At 36.8% G+C, this 19758-nt stretch overlaps 1 protein-coding gene across 1 annotated transcript in view; it reads right to left on the minus strand.

The window, feature by feature from the left end:
- LOC128022405 (nuclear receptor coactivator 3) overlaps nt 1-17070 on the minus strand; it is a 35721-nt gene extending 18651 nt beyond the window's left edge. The window contains exon 1 of the mRNA XM_052609941.1: nt 16908-17070. The gene's annotated coding sequence lies outside the window, so the exon portion shown is untranslated. The remainder of the gene's footprint in view (nt 1-16907) is intronic.
- Nucleotides 17071-19758: the final 2688 nt, after the last annotated feature.

Consider the following 19758-nt stretch of genomic DNA (forward strand, 5'->3'; position numbering starts at 1 on the left):
TCAAAGCGAAGATCCACTTCCAGTCTTTCTGAGAATAATGGCTATTTTAATGGGAAAGTTATCGAGAATATCCGAATCAGGAAGCAGCAAAAACAGGCATCCTGTTTGCGCCTTCCCACACACACCGAGTTTTGCGTCACGACTTCCTCTTCCTGGAAAATGCCTGCTGGCTCTTTGCAATCATATTTACATATTCAACCTCATAGGTTGAACCGGTTCTTCTGTTCGGTCTCTTCGAAGCTAATCTGTCTGTGTTTTTCCATGAGGACTTTATATTTCACCGCCACCAATCATCTCTATCACTGTCTTAAGAAGGACTCCATTTCCTTAACATTTCATAATGATTTCTTATTCTACCTTATTTTTTAAACACTTAATAACACTATAAAATCTTTAATGAAAATTAAAGAGATGAAAAACTGTAGATTTACTGACAAAAAAATTCTACACATGCATTTTAAATATATATATATATATATATATATATATATGCTACAAAACCACAATCACCCTCCCAATTGTTGTGGTCTCCTCTGCCTGTTTCCTTGACGACCAGTAGGGTAACGTCTTAATATCCCATCATGCCTTGACCCCATACAGAGAGAACCTGCATTATTGATGGGACTGCCTCCTGTCGCCCCATACACAACACACAGTCCACCTCAGCACCTTACCATACATATCAGCAGTCAGATTCAATGGGCCGTTCAAAACCATTGCACCGAGTTAAAAGAAGAAATACATTATTGAAAAGAAACAGACTTATAATTATGTCAGCGGCACCTGCAACTCTCAGTCCTCCATGTGCAACAAAAGGGCCATCAAGCCATTTAACAAACCACGCTTCAGTCGGGCATTAAGGCTTAAGAACTTATTTGCTTATTTTCAATACCTCATAAAAACTCCATTTGGCATTTTCTATAAAACCGAAGATGTTTTAAAACCACTTACAGTGAAGCAAATGCAAGAAATAAGTCACGCACTGACTGTCAGAGGACACCAGACAGCAAATTGTGCATTACACATTCCACATTATGGAATTAAACAGGTTTACTTTAAATGTCATTTCATATTCACACACCTCAAAGAGGGCAACTCTAGCTGCACTTTTTTTTCTTTTTGTGGGGAGGTCTAAAGTATTACTGTAATATATGTTATATTACAATAATAATAATAACAAATTGTAACATTATTCACCATTAATAACTTAAAATTACAGTATTTCAGCAAACTACACATTTATTTGATCAACTTCATTTTCATTTGAACTGAATTTATGTATTAATGCGATTTTATAACAACATGTAAATTGTTGTCATTTTACAACATGTGTTATGTAATTTTTCACTTGTCTTCTTAATATCATAATTTAATATCATATTAACATTAAATAATAGTCAGCAAATTGCATGAATGTTGAACTGGAGCTGCTTCTTGAGGGTCAGGCAAGTATACTATACATACGATCTGCCCATGCTTTTGCTGAATAGGGTGCATGCAGTCACCCTATATTAAAACACATCAGATGGTGAAATCAGTGAAACTGTTAAATGTCCATATGAATGCAATGCATATTAAAAAATAAATAAATAAAACAGATGAATGGAGCACGTAAATTGTAGGAATGGATGAAGAGGGATATGAAGAATGACTCAGATCCAAAATAGCCACCACATTCTGGCAGAGCCTGAAAATAAAGCATGAAATCTGATCTCAGTGAAACACTCACTAAATAAACACAAACACATACACAACAAAACCTCTGCAGACTACACGGCACACACACACACGCTCTGCCTTTTCAAAACGAAGATGAAAACACTGTGGAAATGAACTGTGGCTAAATCTTTTCAGACACGGTACAAGAGGAGGATGAGGTGGCACAAGTTACTGGCCGTTGCTCTCTTTCTCCGCGATAGACGCCACATGACCACTCAGGACGGCTCCATTCTGCAGCAGAGACAAGCTAGACAGCAAGTGTAAGAGATGAGCAGAGGTAGAACAAAAAGAGAAGGAGGGAGGGAGAAAGAAGAAGAAAACAGCTCAAGAATAAGGGACAGAGAGTGGTTATGACTGGAGGAGGAGGACGAGAAAAAGCAAGAGAGAGAACAATAGCGAATAGCCCAGACATGCAGACATGTGCCAAGCATGTGTGTACATGTGCAGACATCTAAAAGCTTTTCACAGTTACACTCGCTTAAGCATACTGACACACAATTCAGTTCACCAAACCTGGACATATTTACTGTCCAGCACTGAAAAAAGTGCAAAAGGGGTCCGATGTCTTGGGGATGAATTGAAAACACAAATCAAAGCATGAGCACAGATTAATCACTTTTCATTTCAGTTACTTTCGACTTAACTATTTCCAACTAACTATTTACATTTTTATTAGGGGTGTCACGATTTCGATTTTAAATCGAAATCGATCGAAATTAAGTCACAGTCTCAAACTTCGACTGCCACGCCCCCATGTTGTATGACGGCAAATCAATGACAAAAATAACCGAGCATACAACCGATGCTGGCGCGCGCGCTATATGGCTTCCGCGAGAGGAAAACTGAATCGGATGAGAAGAAACGGGAGCCCGATCATCTCACCTCTGCTCGCGCGAACAATTTTGTTTTTGTCAGTCGTGGGGCGGGGCTTGCTGTTTTAGTTGTTATCTCAAATGTCATTGGTTATTCCCCTTTTCCTAAAGTCAGTATTCGACGCCTGTTAGAAAATGATTAATAATTCACTTGACTTGACCCATGACTTCATCAGTGGACCAGATACATGTGAGTAATCATTTCTTTTGCTTGTTTAATTTATTTTTGTCTAATATATATATATATATATATATATATATATATATATATATATATATATATATATATATATATATATATAAATCTCAATCTCAATCTAATCTAAATGAATGACAGGGAAGTGTTTAACAAGTGTTTTATCTTTAATCTTTTATATAGATACATCATAATATTTGAAGGTTAGTTTAGTCATTTTTTATTGTTTTTGTTTGTTTTGTTGTGAACTTGAATGTCATCTTTTGTGACTGCACTTACAAAAGAGAAACTGGATGGCAGTTTATTTTAAGTTTTCAATTGACTAAAGATATAAGTTATTGTTACATTATGTTGTTAATAAAAGTTTTAAATTTGACAATGTAGTATGGTACATTGCAAACAAAGGTCAGATATTATATTGCATAAAAGTCTAGTTTGAAAAATGACAATCTGTGCTTTAAAAAGAATAAATGTAAAAATCGAGAATCGAATCGAACCGTGAGCTTAGAATCGAAAATGCAATCGAATCGAGGATTTGGAGAATCGTGACACCCCTAATTTTTATAGCAAGATATGAGGCAGTGGCAATACTTGCATATTAAGGTGCAGAATTTCATTCAATAATATGATTAAATATGTTAAATACTGTGATTTACCTGTCATATGATAATTATTGATAAACAAATATGCAAAAATAAACATTCAACATTATATATTTCGGCTGCTTGTAAAAAGGCATGTAATAACACAAACTATGCTTACATGACAACGATGTAGTCAAAAATGGAATAGTTTTTCCAGTTTTCAAAAAGATTTGCATTTACACACATCCACGAAAGCACCCAAAAATGCTGTATTACTTATGTCAGGCCATTAGTTGGCACTGTCACCTTGTTAGTAATCAGTACCTGTAGGGAAGTGATAATTATTTCTTATATATGATGCGTCTCCGCTGTTGGTTGTAATATTGGTGAAGCAAATCCACACTTTGTTGAAGAAGCATTAGCCAACTCTTGAGCAGCAACAACAGTACCGTGTACTTCGCACATTGTTGTTTATGTTTGTTCGCGCTTGCCTTTAAAACTGACATGTACTGTGTATGTATAAATACATAACACATACTACGAACGCGAATGACGTCACCGTTTTCATGAGTCCCGTTCTGGGTGTTTATACAGAAACTATAACTGTAGCATTTTCAAAAATTTGCACTTCAAAACCCATTTCTAAAATATAAGTTTTCAATCCCCAAAACACTGTTGTTGTGTAAACGAACAGGTAAATTGCATTAAAAGTTTCCAGTTTTTGGCTGAAAACGTTGTCGTGTAAACAGCCTCTTACACATCAACTCCCACCATGATCAACAGGGTGTGCAAAAACGAATTTGTTCAAATACCGAATGCCCACTTTTCACAGTCCTATCAAATCGTAATCGTCCTCCTTTTTTCTTGTATAATATATTAATAAAATAAATGGTTGATATTATTGTTAATTAAATGGACTTTATTTTAAAATATGACATTTGTAATGTCACAAAAGTTTCAAATAAACGTTCTTTTGAACTTTTTATTCATCATGACTGGAGTAACGACTACTGAAAATTACATTTTCCATCACCGGATTAAATGAGTTTTTTAAATATATTAAAATATGAAAGAATAACTTTAAATTGTAATACCATTTTAACAATAAATTAGTGATCCTGTGGCTCAGTGGTAGAACACAGCGTTAGCATCGCAAAAGGTTGCGGCATCGATACCCAGAGAACACATGTTATGTAATGTTATGTAAACAATGATAGCTTGAACGCACTGTAAGTCATTTTGGATAAAAGTGTCTGCTAAATGCATACATTTAATTTATTGAAATTTTAATTAAATAATATAAAACAATTCTGCATTTTTCAAAGAATATATCTTATATTAATATAACTTTATATAAATAACATTGTTGTTGATTAATTATTATTATTATTATTATTATACAATAATAACCCTCTATGAAACCAATGAAATGCAGAAAGTATGAACACCATATTACAAGCCACATATGCTTGGACGAACAACAAGTAATAGGTTTAGATTAGAGACAGATCAGAGCACTCTCCTTCACTGTGAAGCACATTCTGTACTGTACATTTATTGAATTAAATTACAGCTTTTTGAGGTTTAATAATACCATATCACACCAGGCCATATCGCGATTTCGTTTTTAATCCGATTAAATGCGCAGCCCTAGTGTGTATGCGGTTTTGCTTACGGATGCACCACAGGCCCACTTTGTGTTCATAGCAATAAATCTGTTAATCCAACTGTGTTACTGTAACAGACCACCAGATAGTAAGTCATTCCTGCTGTGCAATATCAACACATGCACACATTACACATCTTAATGTATTAGGTTATGGAGGAGACGGAGATAGCATTTGAGCGTTCGCCTTCTCTTTCGTTCAAGAAACTGGCACACGCACCCACTTCACCAACAATACAATGGAAAAACTGCAGAGTTCAGGAAAAATACAACAAACGCTGACAGAATCACCTCCGCAGGAAAGAGAGCGAGGGAAAACAAGTAAGCATGGGGGTAAAAAAATTTTTTTTTATTTGAACACAAAGTCCGTACTATGCAAATTCATTCATTAATCTATGACAGAGAGGCTTTCAGCAGCCTGACGGGGGTAAAAATGCAAGGAGGGAAAGAAAAAGACTGCAAAAGTGACGGAAAAGGGGAACAGGGGTGGAAGGGGAACATGTGCCTGGTCATCTAGCCTCTGTTTTACCCAGTGAGCTAACGTAGCACTGACTCTTTCAAACACATAAAAACACAGCACTCTGAGGGCAAATGGAAAAAGCAGAGGGAGGGCCTCATTTTCCTCATAAAAAAGCCCATTTAAAGAGCACAGCTTCGCTCTGAAAAACAACCAAAGATTTTTTTAACCCAGAAGGAAGGGAGAAAAGAGAGAGAAACTTGTTTAGCCTAAAATCATTTCTCTTTTTTTCTCATAAATGTTTTTTTATTTCTTGAACTCATGTTGACTGCCCTGCGCCGTTGAACAACTTATTCATTCCAGACGGTGACTGTGTGGATTTCTTTTTCCAGCCTCCGCTCTTTCGCCCTCCCTCTCCCTCTCTCTCTCTCTCTCTCTCCGAGTAAACAGAGGAAGAGCGTAGGCTCCACTCCAAACTGGTTCTGGGCGTTCCTGCGCAGCTCCGGCAGGGTCAAAAGTTTACAGTGGTTTTAATTTCACCTTTCCTCAGCCAATAGCAGCACAGCAGCTGAACTCTGACCTCTATAAAAGGATTCTACTGGCAGGAGGATGGCTGCTCTCTTTCGCTCTCCAGTCTCCTTTCTTTTACTAGTCCGTTTCTTTCTCATCGCTTGGATTTGTTTTGAAATTGGTAGAACGTGGGATTTCAAACCTTGTTAAAAGCAGAATGACTCAGCAGAGCTAAAGCAAGGGTTTTAGTGCTCATGATAAAGTAATGCTTTAAACATGAATCTGTTGTGAAAACTACAAGGTGAAAACTACTTACTATCTTCCTTGTGGTATTGATACAGACCATTACAAATGTCTGAAGAAGAATCTACTTAAACTGAACCAAGATCTATCCAGGTGTTGGCAATAATTATCTCAAAATCATAATTGATCACCTTGTTATTATAAAAAGTCTCACTTTCGAATGAACGGTGTGCTCTAAAAGTAAATAAAACAAAATTAACGGTATAACCATGGATAGTAAGCACAAAAATTCTTACTATATGTATGTATTTATATATATATATATATATGTATTTATATATATATATATATATATATATATATATATATATATATATATATATATATATATATATATATATATATATATATATATATATATATAAGGACATTTTGAACAATAAACAATGTTTGGTACTCCAAAGTGAAAAAAAAAAGATCCTGAGGCAAATCTTTACTGGCCTAAAGCAGGCCTTATCTGTGTCTTGTAAACAGCTGGTTCTCTTGGAGGACATACCAAATGCTTTTTTTCTCTTCCATCATCCTCATTCACAAATCAAATTATGCAGTTTTCATAGTAAAGGGAGCTAAGTGCCCCATGCTGACCTCAGCCTGTGACCCCTTCTGTTCTCCCGGTTCTCTTTCCTCTCCCTCACCACATGCTGCCTCAACACAGGCTAAACCCCAGCTCGACGTAGGCTAACACTATTAAAAGCATATTTAAATGACTTATGAGCACTGAGACAACAGAGAGCACCCAGGGAGCACAATAGAAAGGCCAAAGGCTGGGGAACGCTCTAAAGTGCCTCCAATATTGCAGATAAAAACCATCTAATCGAGTTTGAACTGCCAATACGTTCGATGAAGCCCTGTCAGGTTCAAAAGGCTTTTCCGAATATGTCAAGGTTACACTCTTAGTCACCTTGGCAGAAAACCGCTGGCTGATTGGCAAGCCACAGTTATTTCATTGAAATGAATTGAGCTTCAAACAATGGAAGGTCTGGAACCAGTCAAACGGTAACAGCTACATCAAACATTTGATCGGAGACATCAGCATCTTAAATCTTCAATGACGAAAGAGAAGGAAATCAGAAAGTAAGTGTGTCACTCTCAAAAAGAGTGGTGTGTGATAGAAAATTTGCCGCAAAATGCATTTAAAAATGGTACTAGCTTGTTTAGTTTTTTTATACAGCCATAAAATGTCGAAATAGGTGAAATTCTCCTACATATGAGTGCAAAAATACCACAGTTATGCTGTGACCTTCCTCACTCAAGTTACACCAAAACAAACCTAAACCTATAAATAAACCTGAAAACTTCCTGTAACAGCGCATTCTACATCTAGACCTGCTTAAGCAAAGCGGCAGCTAGTTTTCGGCGCTCTAAAGAGCACAATGAGTGGGGTTAAAGGCCAGTTGCTTTTGTTGGCTAACTCTTTTCTTAAAGATAACCTCTGACCTGCTCTGGGGTCAGCAGTGCGCTGATGGTGTCTCACTGGGTGCTGAGTGAGAGATCGGTCACTACGCACTGATCCTGAACACTGTTTGGTCAGATGCTGATTGGAGACAAGCTCAGGTGATGAGTCAAACTGTCAGAGAGAATTGAGGCACTTTCCTTAGGCAAAAAAAGACGCATGCTCTTATTTCCAAGCATCTGACAGAACGACTAAATCATTGTGGATCGATTCACTCTATATATGGCAGATATTGGTACATTTCAATCAACTGGATTGATTTTTACATCACAAATCTTGTTAACGGGATAGATCACTCAAGAAAGAAAATCCGTTCATCCTTTATTCACCCTTATGTTGTTACAAACCTGTATGATGGACTTTCTTATGTGAAACAGATGAAAATGAAAAAAAAAGAAAGTCAACTGGGCCCAATGTTATTTGGATCCGAACATTTCTTTGTGTTCTGCAGAACAAATTAAGTTTACTTTGAGGTTAATTATCCAATAGCCATATTAATAGGGTGGCACTAAGACCAGAAACACCAAATTCCAATGCATTTATGATGAATCAAACGTTGTTGAGAGATGTTTTTTGTTTTGAATCAAGTGCAGTGTTTTTTGTTTATCGTAAGCATTGTTATTTTAGTACTATTTATACATTATTAAAGCATTTATTAATATTCCAAATTCATTTTTATATTTTCAGTTTATTTATTTAGTTAGCTTTTGTTTATTTTTAGTGTTTGTATTTCAACTTATTCATTTTCTAATTCATGTTTAAGTTTCAGGGCTACATTATTTCAGTTGTACTTTAATTAGAAAAGCAATTTTTAACAGGTTTAGTTAAAAAAAAAAAAACACTGTCTCAAAGCTGATTGTGTTGATTAAAGTTAGCAATTCATCTTCAATTTAGGAACCGTATGCAAGTTTTTTTTTTACTTTTAAATATTAGTTTATTCTGATGGTACAAATGGCTTCCATTTATTTCCATAAATGTTGGTTCTGGATGTATGTAAGTTTCGTGAGTAGGTATAAAAGTCTGTTAAATGTGTGGATTGTGTTAACTCAAGTGACTGTAGGGGACTTCAAAGTCAGAAGAATACACAAAACTAGTTGCTTTAAGCACTTTTTGAAACCCCACAATGGCTGAATTGTTACAGCTCTGATAAAAAAACATTATCACATAAAAGTCAATGGTGGCACTTCCCTTCATATCAAATGTTGTACAAGCTCTGTTGGGACACTTCCTGTAAAACGTTTGCCATTTGTCACCACCTTTAGAGTTTGTACTCCACACTAAAGACAAAAGATTGGATTAGTCCACCCACTGAAATGCCTGCGAAGAAAATGACAACCGTCAAGATGCGAAATTAATGCAATCGATCATCCAAACAGCGTCAACCTGCATTCTTGGCATTAGGGTTTTGATTCATCATTTGCACACCACAAAGGATGAAAGGTAAAGAAGGCCAATATGATCTGGTATATATATATGACTTTGGCAGTGTGTATACATTATACAAATTTAATTAAAAATTAGGAATGACAAAAGGCCAATGCAGTTGCTAGCTTCTCTATTAATAGTTCATTGGATAAATGGACCTCCTAATGGGAAGAGCACGCCCATCATCTTTTCCCCGCTTACGACTGGCCTAATCACCTTGACAACAGGCCACAAACAAGAGTGAAGCCATGGCAATAGGCAGACAGACCAGTATGTAATCCGTTTTACCACACAGTCTTGGACTCTAACCAATAGAATGACATGCATTTCAAACCAAAAGCCATAAGACCCTCCCACATCCTGTGGCTCAAACATCTAAATCCAGCATCTTAATATGAACTGACATTGAAATCTTCAATATATTCTATGCAAATACGCATTTCAGCCAGGTCAACCATAGAATGCAGAATGTGGTGTCCATTCAGTCTGTCACGCCTTTTAGTGTGTGACGTGTCTCAGGTGTGCGACCGGTCCTGACAGCAAACGATGTCTGCGACACTGGCTAATTAAAACATTAATGATGTGATTAAAAGGAAAGACCGTTGCTTTCCCCACCTGGTGCAATATTTTTTGTCGAGGCCGATGCGTGAGGTGCATCTGCTCTGCTGCAAAGCTGCGATGATGCCACATTTGTATTCTACATTTGATTTAATCACTGCAATGCTAAAATCCTATTCAGGGTTGTCCCTTCAACATCATCAGATTATCAGTCTGACACAGAGAGATTATGGACGATGTGATGCTCCTCTGGAACAAAAGAAAGCTGAAGCCTATGGAAGTACACATAGCGAAAGAGGGGTGCATTGGATGCAAATAGGCTTTAGGGTATGAAGATAATAAGGAAAGAACAACAGAGACCATGTAAAAACTACAGTGTTGCATAGGGGTGGTTCCATAACATTGCTCATCCAGTCATATTTAGTGTATTATGCATTTATTATAATAATTATAATTAATATAATCTACTACTACTATTTTATAGATCTTGCCTTTTGTTTGACTAAATTATCAGAAAAAAATAATTGCAACATGATTATGTAATATATAACAATTTTAAAGTTCAATTTTCAGCAAAAATAACTAAATTGTGATGCACCAGTGTTTAAAATTGTAGGGTCGGTAAGAATGTTTTAATGCGTAATGCTCTCCAAAGCTGCATTTACTTGATCAAAAATACAGTAAAAACTGTTATAGTGTTATATTAATACAAATAAAATATGCTAACTGTTTTCCGTTTTATTGTATTTTAAAATGTAATTTAATCTTTTGATGACAGCTAAATTTTCAGCAGCCATTACTACAGTCTTTACATGATCATTCAGAAAGCATTGTAATATGCTGATTTTGCTGCTCTAAAAACATTTCCTATTATTATTGATGTTGAAAACATTTGTGTTGCTTGATGTCTTTTTTAGGATTTTTTTTTCTTGATAAATAGAAACAACAGCATTTGTTTGGAAATTGAAATCTTTTGTACATATATAAATGTCTTCGGGGCCATTTACACAATGTTTTCAGCCAAAAACAGGAAAACTTTTTATGCGTTTTGGCTGTTTGTTTACACGAAAACAGCGTTTTTGGGACTGAAAACGCATATTTTTGAAATCGGGTTTCAAAGTTCACATTTTTGAAAATGCCACCGTTATCGTTTCTGTGTAAACACCCAAAACAGGAATCTTTTAAATTTGTGATGTCATGCACGTACGCAGTACGTGTTATGTATGTATACACGCACAGTATGTGTCAATTTTAAAGGCAAGCGTGAACAAACATACACAACAATTGTTGCTGCTCAAGAGTTGGCTAATGCTTCTTCAGCAAAGTATGGATTTACTTCACCAATATTACAACCAACAGCGGAGATGCATCATATAGAACACATAATCATCACTTCCCTACAGGTACTGTTTACTAACAAGGTGAAAGCGCCAACTACTGGCCTGGCATAAGTAATACAGCGTTTTTGCCCATTTTCGCGGATGTGTGTAAACGTGAACATGTTTGGAAACGTTGTCGTGTATACGTGAAACCTTTAAAAAATGCAAGGGAAAAACATTTCTATATTTGACTACACCGTTGTCATGAAAACGTAACCTTAAGGTCACATTTGATCAATCTAATGCTTTTAAACAGTAGTGTATATACTGCTTTTAGTCATGTAGCACAACAGGAACAAAATGACCCAAAATTGTCCCATGACTCACAACTGCACTAAAATAAATCACTCACCTGGAGTAATGTACAGTTAAAGGCATTGTTTGTACAGAAATTAAAGTTCCTGATTTACTTTCTTTTTTGGAGCAGGTATCAGACAGACAGATTTTTAAAGGGATGGTTTACTCAAAAAATGCTTTTTCTTTTTTTAAATATCTTATTTGTGTTCCACAGAAGAAAGACAGTCATTGTCGACTACTAATTTTGAAGAATTTCAGAGCTGACATGTTGTGCTCCTTCATGAGACAAACAAGAACGAATGACACTTAGTTTCGCTGACGTCAGACCTGAAAACGTGATTTACGGGTTTGGAAATAGTAAAGAACCGCTTAGACATTCTTCAAAATATCTTCTTTTGTGTTGCACAGATAAAATAGTCTTGCAGGTTTGAACAAAGGTGAATAAACAAATCACAGCATATTAATTTTTCAGTGAACTAGGCTAATCCTTTTAATTATAGAGTAAATATTCTACAGGAATGCGGTTCAATTGTAAACGTTTTCCAACACTACAGTGGGGTTTTGCAAGTCTGGAATTCTGAGTAACTCCACAAAACTTTCGTCAAATTGGGGGGTGGGGATGCTGGCAAAATGAAAACAAGGTGGCCACTAAGCAGATGAGAAGTTCATCCAAAGTTGACTTTCTCTCTTTCCATCTACTTCTCTCTCTCTCCCCCCCCCCCCCCCCCCTCTCTATGCTCAACTGCTGGGGAACACATCTGGTAACATTTACTTCATGACTTAAAACTTTTCTCTACTATTATACAACAGGGCCCTAAATACAACACAAACACACACCAAGTCTTGCTAACTTTTTACAATGGTAACAAGACCAGACCAGGGCCTTACCCTCCCATGAGCTTATTCAGGTGAACCCGTTTTACGAGCATTCTTCAGCAGAGGGCGAGAAAGCCAAAAAATTAGAGAGAAAAAAAAAAAAAAGAGGAGGAGTGCACACTTTTCACTCTTTTAACCTCGTTAGCCATTTTCCCCACTCTTTCTCTCCACTTTTCTCGGCAACAACAGGAAAACTACAACAAATCTGAACTGGGCTGGAAAATGCAACAAATTAAGCACAACAGCAATGGGAACATGAAAAAGCGAACACCATATTTTCCTTCTCAAGCCCTATCACCATCTTAAGAGAAAGTCTTTATGCACAGACGGCCTTTGCATGCATTTTCTAGTTTCACTTTCAGACACCCACAGCACTGCGCAGAGCTTCCTTCCGTGTATGTGTGCATACCGTGCACACGCCGTCGCCAGGCACATCCAGCTCATCGTCACCGCCTGAACGACCTTGAGCCAGTCGTGCAGGAGTGTCGTCATGGCAACACAGCTTTACACAAGCAGCCACAGCTGGATGCAACTTACACATTCCTCTTAAATTTGACTTGTGCTACAGGACACTGAAGAGAGCTGTAAAATGTAGATGCCATGCAGAGACTCTTAATTACGACTCATAAGTTTGCAAATGATTCGCCAGAATTTTTGACTTGCGAAAGACAAACCTTCACAGTTGAGCTCTTGTCTGTGTGTCTTAAAAATATGTGGTTTACGAGTGGAGTAAACGGAAAGAAACCCTGGAAATTTATTCCATGACACACAATCTGGCATCCATTCACCGCGCTAAAGGTGTACAGGAAGAGTGAAAGGAATTAAATGTATTTCTCTCTCTGGACTTGATTGAGAAGGACTAACTTTACTTTTACATTTATGCATTTAGCAGACGCTTTTATCCAAAGCGACTTACAGTGCATTCAGACTATCCGTTTCTTTTTAACAGTACCTGTGTTCCTTGGGAATCGAACCAACAACCTTTTGCACTGCTAACACAATGCTCTACCACTGAGCCACAGGAACACTTTTCTGCTTGTTTCTCTAGTTAACACAATGGAAAGTTACAACGGACTACAAATTAGTGTCGTAAATTATGGCACAATATCCAAATCCAAAATATTTAGGCTTGAAAATGTTTTCATTCAGGATCTGACTGGTGCAATAAATCATTAATATCCACTAAGTTCCAAGTGGTTCGTTTTTCAATTTATTTTGCACAACCTCGCCACATGTAGTCATTCATTTTGGTCAGCCTCGCCACATTTATTAAAAGTTTACAGATCTAAAACATCCCTACTGCTAACTACTCGGAGCAGAAAGCCATTAGTCGAAGCTATCACATTTCAATTAGTCCAACAATCAAGCTTTTGTTTCAACCCACTGCCACCAACACAAGCACCTTGGAGCAACATTATACCCCCCCCCCCCCCATTAATCTTACATTTAAAACAAACACACAGATACATGATATAACTGGACCATTTTCCCTGCTCTGAAAATAACCGTCACCCACAACCACACTGTTTTCCTTTCTTCGCTCTCACAGCAGCATTTCAACTTCAAGTACTGTGGACAGATAAATGCAGAACGCGCGGGGACGATCAGACAAGTGTCAGAAGGGTGACGACAATCACATTAGTCATTCTGCCATTTTGCTTGTCACAACATCCTGCCATCCATGAGGAAGCCACAAAATATCTGGGCAAAAAAGAACATTTATGTATAATGGACAAGACATTTAGGAATATTTCATATATAAACGAAAATAATTAATTACTTTCCGTCTACCATGGAACACAAAGGGTGTACGTAAATGGAAACTGGGGCTGTAAAGGAAAAAAAAAAAAAAAAAAAAAGTTTAAAAAGTATCATAAAAGTGGGTCATAAGACTTTCTTCTGAAGTCACATGATAGTTAAGCATGATAAACAGACCAAAACTGAAGGCATCTCTGAAATGTGTGACTGTGCATGAATTGTTCTTTTGAGTCGGATCATTCCACCAAAACGGTTGATCCAGTTCACAAAACTGCTCTGAGTGATCCAGAAACAAACCGTGTCTGTCATGAGACATGTACTGTTAACACGATTAACTTAACTAAAATACGATCTAAATTAAACAACTTCTAATTAAAAATGTTGCTTTGGCAGCTAACAGAAATACATGTTTAAGCTGAAGTATTATTTCAGTTTTAGTAATTGTAAATCAAAAATAAAACTAGATATAGAAACACTTATAAAACTTAACGGCCACTAGATGGCAAGATTATCGGTGAATAATAACTTACATTTTGGACCGTTCATCACACAATGCTTCAGAACACATAAAATATGTCATATGGACGACTTTTATGATACTTCGTGGTGCTTTTGCCACCGGTTGTCCTGATTCAGTCTCATTCTATTAAAAAGAGTGGTCAGGATATTCCTAAAAATGTTAAAGACAATAAAATACTAATGATTCCTTTAACCACAACAATGGACATTCAAATACGACTAAATGCAAGATGTTTAAATGTTCGAATCAAAACTCTGATGGTTCTTCAAAAATCATAGGAAATCTTTCACACAAGCATTTTTTTTCTTCCCCTTGAGAGTGTCCAAGTTAATGAGTTATAAAACCCGAGCCAACAAATGGACGAGGACAGAGAATCTATGCATGCTTTAATTCTTAACCCCATCTGCAGTCAAAGCGTTCAACACAAGATTGATTCATAGTTAATGCAGCCTGACGCTCGGCGTGTGAGAGAGAGGGAGCTGGGGAGAAAGAAACAGATAAAGGGGGAAGGAGGGGTCAGCCTGCGACCAGTGTGAAGAAGAGTTCAGAGGGTCTTTTCCCACACGCAGTCAGGGCATCCGTGGGTCCCATAGCGTGTGAGCACCAACATACACCGCTGTGAAGAACACTTGTTCTGTTCTCCTCCATTCAACTACAGAACTGCTTTAAAAACACACACTGACATTAAACTATTTTTATACACAGAATAAGTGCACTACAGGCTAAAGAGGCTGCAGCTTTGAAATTTAATAACATAATTATTAGGAAGTTCTCACTGCACTGTGGAGGCAATAAAAGCAAATCAGTCACAGTTCTAAAAATATGTTATTAAACAGTCAGAGCACAAGCATGTTATCTACATGTCTACCTTCAATCGCCGAATAACAAGCAATATATATTTCACAGCGTCTATACATGTCAGCATGAGTGCATATCTGGATTTCAGGGAAATGTTGGTCCTACAAATGTGGTTCTGTGATGTTTCTATAAATGGGCAGGGAATATTTTCGAAACGGTGGGATGTGGTCAAACTCTCCTCGCTCAGAAACTGCTGCATTTGGATCACTACATAACACGAATCGCTGTGAATACAGACAAACTTCCTCAAACTTTCCAGCAGCGCTGCAGTGCACGGACTACCTCGGGCTAAATTGTTGCAATTAACATCGCAAGAGCAAAGAATGGGGGTGTTAAAAATAGTGTCTGTTGACTCCGATAACAATCATTCACCTTCCTGTGTTCGCAATATGCACGTTTAAAACACTCCTGTCATGTCCAACAATACTGTCTGGGTAGAGAGTTCACAGGGGGTTTGAGACACAGACATAATTACAGCATCTAATACAGTCAGTACGACCTGCATCACATTTTAGCTGCACAAATATGCAATATGGCTAAAAAAAATCTAGAAGATAAGAGTTATCACAGGAACTTATCCTGCTGGCTTGTGCATTGCTAAAGTGGTCTACATTGACTTTAACTGTTTTAACCATTTAACTGTTGTCTCAGTTAATTAATACACCACAGTTGAGGGTTGGTAGCAAAGCAAAAGCATAAAAACACCGCAAATAATGCCCAGTTTTTATGTTTTTCATTTCTTTATGATCATTTAATCTCCACCCTCTGTGTCATTAACCAGGAAACCATCTTGTTGTTTGTTTCATTAAAAGCTACACAACATCCTCGTAATAAATCACACAAGACATTTGAATAGATCGTCTGAGGTCAATAAGTTTTTCATTAAAGGTCAGAATATAAAAATAAGTTTGTGTGATAGAGAAAGATAAAGGGTTAAGATTATATTAAACTAACTTCAGCTCATGTAAACAAGTGATCCAAAAACTGGTCAACAAACTTGCTGCTGGTCAAAGATTTAAAACAAAGCAAAAAGTCCATACCTTATTAATATTACATAAACCAACAACGGGAATAGTACTGCAATTACAAAAATAACTTAATGGTTTCGGGTTGTTGTATATCGCAAAACATTCAGACTGGATTCAAAACGCTACAAAATGTTGAATAACTTAAGAAAACAGTGTTACTACTACTTAACGGCAAACTATAAACACGACCGCATAAGCATTTTCTTTAAAAATCCACAAACGGATCTTGTTATGAAAAGTAAACAAACATGCTGGAGAATGTTGTCTCTGGCAACACTGTGTTACTACGATTATTGTCTCAAAGGCAGAATAACTAGGTGGCAAGATCCCCACCGTGGACAAGAATGTACTTCTGAATAACCGGCATCACGTAACGTTGTTTCACGGACAAAACAATGGCTTAAATACATCCATGTAGGATCGCGAAGAAGTGATTCTGTTCACTTACCGGTGTAAATGTATCCAGTGAAACACTCCAGTTTCTTTAAGCCACTTCTACGCATCCGCCATCTTCAGCATTAGCTATGTTTGTTTAAATGGGAAACACTCCCAAAGCTTAAAGAAGCCTGCCCGAACCATGCGCGCGAGGGGCTGCTGGGTAATGTAGTCCTGCCATCCGGGCGACACGCGTAATCTACACAGAGCTGGAAAGGAAAGAAACTACAAGTACATGAACCCCCGCAGATCGAAAAATAGACATCCAGTAGGAGATGAGCAGTAGTAGCAATATCGTTAAAAAAAATATTGTGCATTTATTTTTAGCTCATCCGAGGACCACATAGAGATAACCGTCACGTATCCCTAACGAGTAGGCTGACGTTACGCCTTCATTTACATAAGTCGTGTGTGATGAATTCGCTGTCTTTGCAAGAGATCGAATAATTTGTTCGTAGCACACCTTTTAATTCATAGTCTGTCAAATCAAATCTCTTTATCAAAACTACAACGTGTACGTAGGTCTCATGTGGTCTACCAGCATTGACAGTATAAGGCAATGTACAGGAGCACAATAAACACGCTGCACAATTTACACATAATACACAATACCAAGATTTACGTGTAAAATACACAAATGCAGTTTTTTTTCTTGACATTATATATTAGGTTATGCATTAATTTGATCATGTATTAAAATAAGCTATTGTTCACATTGAGGATACTTGCAAAATAAATTATATTTACTAAGCACACGTTTATTTTTTTGTATGGTTAAAAAATAATGAAATGTTCTTGTAAAGGTTAGATCCCCCCCCCCCCCCAGGTAAAATAAATAAATTATATATATATATATATATATATATATATATATATATATATATATATATATATATATATATATATATATATATATATATATATATTACTTGTACAAATAGTAAATAGTTATAAATATTAAAAAAAAACTGTTGCATGTGCAGGAGGAAGACTACAAAATAAAAGTTGATATGTATGATATATATATGACACAGCAAACTATAATAGCCTTACTATAAAGTATTAAATGCATGTGTTTCTTTGCCTGATATACATAATAAGCTCACATTTTGTGATGTATATTTATATATTTTGATCGTCATGTAAAGAGAAATAAATGCTCAAAAAAAATAATAATAATAATTTTAGGACACACTTGTATTCTTGTGGTCTGCAGAGGCTGTAAGTGCTCTGCCCTCTGAAGACCAGACATGGAAGATAGCAATGAACTCATCTCCATGGTGATCGCTGAGGCATAACAGTGTAGAATTTCAACTGTTGGAGGAGACAGCGCTAAAGAGGGAGGGAGGGAAGGAAAAAGAGAGGGGAGGGAGGGAGGGAGAACGGAGAGAGAGAGGCAGACTGAGAGAGAGAGAGAGAGAGAAAGAGAGAGAGTAGTAATTAGCTCATTGCTTGCTGTTTCCTGTCATGACTTTTCCCTGCTGTACAACCTCTGGTTTCAACTGGCCAAAAAAATTAGACGTGAAATTTAAGCATCAAGCAATTTGATAATCACTGAGGAAAAACTCATAAAGAATATATTTTCAAATTTCTTTTTGGACTTGTGCACCAATGAAATGTGCAAATTTTAAGTGGCATGGTGCTTTATATGTCTAATTTTTAAATAATGAAGAATAATAACATGCTGGAGGAAATGATTTTCGGTTTTAAAGCATATTTGACCACAAAACTGAGAGTGCCCCAATAACATTCTCCACAAACCAACCCAGAAAGAGGCCCATGGACCTGTTGTTGTTCCCTCCCCCAATTCACAGCACAATCTTACATCCCCCTTCAAAGAGTGTGAGATGGTTTACCCCTAACCGCCTCAGTCTGTCTGTCCCCTTTGAAATGACAGGAGATAGCCCCTAATCATCTGCATCTATAAATTCTCTACCTGGAAACATACAGTCATGAACCTCTCTTTTGCCCATCTCCTCTTCAGATGAAGTGCTTTAAAGATTTACAAGGTTAAATCACCTTTTCAGAAATGTACAAATGAGGAATGAGTAAAAAAAAAAAAGTGCATAATTACATCTGTTTAATTCAAGGTTAGGAAATCATATCAATGTGCTTGAAGCTCTTTAAAGGGATTGTTCACCCAAAAATAATCATCCTGTCACCATTTACTCACTGGCACATCACTCCAACCCTTGTATTACTTCCTTTTTTTCTGTGGAACCCAGAAAAAGACATTTTGAAAAATGGCTCAGTGTTGCTTTTGCACACACAACAGAAGTCAGTGGGAAATGTTTTGGATGCCAAAATTCTTCAGAATATCTTCTTATGTGTCCGCTGAAGAAAGAAAGTCATGCAGATTTGGAATGACATGATGGTGAGGAAATGATGACAGATTTTTCATTTTTGGGTGAATTATCCCTTTACGGAAACTTGAGTGTTTAATAAAAGAGATAGATTAAATTATATTATTTCAAGATATCTCTAGAGATCTTCTGAGCTGTCAGTTTTTTTTTTTTTTAGAAAATATATACAGTATATTTAAATGTACAGGTTTTTATAACTAAACTGCATTTTAAACCAGCAAATCCTGTGACTCATGTGAATATCTTAAGATACTGTGTGTGCACATAAAGAAACTCTCCATATCATCAGTATTTCTGTGTGAGTGTGTGTCTATGTCAGGATGTGTTTTGATTTATTAATGCAGCAGGGTGTCTCAGACAGCTGTCCTCAGCATAGATGACAACATGAGGAACAGAAAGCTGAATAGCCTCCTCTAGTGTACAGTCTGTGACATGACCCACTAGGTCTCTGAACGGTATTGACCTCAATGTATGTTTTTTTAGATGATGAAGGGCTGTTAA

This window comes from Carassius gibelio, chromosome A11 (assembly GCF_023724105.1).
Source record: "Carassius gibelio isolate Cgi1373 ecotype wild population from Czech Republic chromosome A11, carGib1.2-hapl.c, whole genome shotgun sequence".
NCBI classification, from domain to species: Eukaryota; Metazoa; Chordata; class Actinopteri; order Cypriniformes; family Cyprinidae; genus Carassius; species Carassius gibelio.